The sequence below is a fragment of the Belonocnema kinseyi genome, chromosome 9, assembly GCF_010883055.1.
Source record: "Belonocnema kinseyi isolate 2016_QV_RU_SX_M_011 chromosome 9, B_treatae_v1, whole genome shotgun sequence".
Taxonomy (NCBI): domain Eukaryota; kingdom Metazoa; phylum Arthropoda; class Insecta; order Hymenoptera; family Cynipidae; genus Belonocnema; species Belonocnema kinseyi.
Genome location: NC_046665.1, coordinates 26,383,697 through 26,385,828, shown reverse-complemented (window position 1 = coordinate 26,385,828; position 2,132 = coordinate 26,383,697).

The following is a 2,132-nucleotide window of genomic DNA, read 5'->3' as shown; positions in this document are numbered from 1 at the left end:
AGATTTCTTTAGAAACAAAAAAATAGTATATTGTCAATTATAATACCTTCAATTTTGTTTCTGAAACGCTAAAATTAAGTAACTATTATAACATATGTTTATCAGTGACAGATTGTATTAATTAATTATTATGCATAAATAATTTGAGAAAAATGCTTGAACATTTACAAATGTTACAAACTTTTTATTCAGAGCTTTTTACAACATTATTTTTAATTGTACGATTTAAAATTTAAAATGATTGATGGCACTTTCACCTTGAAATTAGAATCACATATTTGAGAAAATATAACTAATATATACACACAGAATACTACCTTAAAGTGTACAGTTATTCAAATAAAATAGAAGAAAACAGTAATATAAGTACTAAATATTTTAATGTAACATACACGATTGCAAATTCCTAAATATTAAACTGCAAACGGTTCTGCAACATAGTCTTAAGTTTGAGAGATACATGACCCATATTTATGCAAGGCCTTTTAAGTTTGAACCCCTTAATTACTTGCGGGGAATACCTAGAAAGCATTCTTCTGAAATTAAGTAAGAACCGTATATACCCTTGCCTATAGTTCGTCTACCTGGTTGAACCTAATCAATTTTGGAAATTTTCCTCCTTTCATGGTCTATTTCTGTTGTAAGAATACTCGGTATGAATGGCTGCATAGTTGTGAGCCAAAAATTACGAAAATAGAATTAGCACCTTATTACGGTTAAAACATTGTTTAAAAAAAATTAATTGTTTAAGTTTTGTAATTTTACATAAAAAAACATTCATTTTAAAAAAAAAGGCGAATTTTAAACGACAAATAGTTCAATTGACAAACAAACAAGAATGGAATAAATGGAATACTTGAATTGCCAGTTTAAAAAAATTAATATTTTCAACAACAAAAATGAATTTTCAACAGAATGCATGAATTTTTATCCACTTACCTTGAAGAAGTCAAAGATAAATTTTCAAGCAAAAATGAAATAGCTGAATTTTCAAATAAAAACATTAATTTCTAACAATACAATTTATTTTCTATCCAAAGAGCTAAATATGCAACTAAAATCGTAATGTTTTAACTAAAAAGATTTATTTTTAGTTCAAAAAATTAATTCAAACTTAAAAGAAAAACGGGTTTTCAACTAAGTAGATGAATTTCAACTAAAATGATAAATCTTCAACAACAAAAATCAAGATTCAACAAACCCCTACAACTATTATTGTAAAATTCTGTAATTTTTACCTGCTAAATGTTTCAATGTATACAATTTTAAGTATTCCTTGAAAATTGTTGAATTTCACGTTACAGTTTAAAATTAATTATTTAACTAAGCATTGGTTTTAATGATTTTTTCAACTATAAAATGTTATTATAATAAATAAAATTTTTAAATTTATTATCTTCAGTTTTTAGAACAATAATACTTTGATAATAATAATATGAATAATTATACCTAATTATTTTAATACAGGGTCGACACCCTGGGGCTTACATACATGGCGAGTTGAATGCTACCCGAATTGCACAACAGACGGGGAGAAGCCATTATACAGGGGTATTTTCATATTTTGCGCCTTTAAAGTTTCATTGGGATCGGCCATTCGGTCAAGTCTGTGCATCTTCGGATCAAGTTTATGATAGTTTCCATGGTTGCGTTCGAAACTTCGAACGGATACAAGTGTCAAAACAATATAGGTTATGTTATATAGTAATTACAAATAATAAAAGTGTTTAATTAATAATGAAGTGAGACATGTGAACTGACAAGTAAACGTCATTTTTTTCTGTGCCAATAACATTATAGAATAGCTGCTAAGTGACAAATACTATAAAATAGTAATAATATTCTGTGCTTCCAGTGGGCGAAGAATGAATTGTGTTTAACGCTTATTTTTACTGCATAAAAAAGCTATGTTATGAATAGACAGGATATGTTTCAAATAAAGTGAATGAAATATTACATGCGAAAACTTTAAATTAACATTGCCTACATTTACTGAAAGCGATTTGGGTAAACAGGTGAATCTGAATATAACCGTTTGAAGTTTCGAACGCAACCATGGAAACTAGCATAAACTTGATCCGAAGATGCACGGACTTGGCCGAATGGCTGATCCGAATGCAACTTTAAAGTCG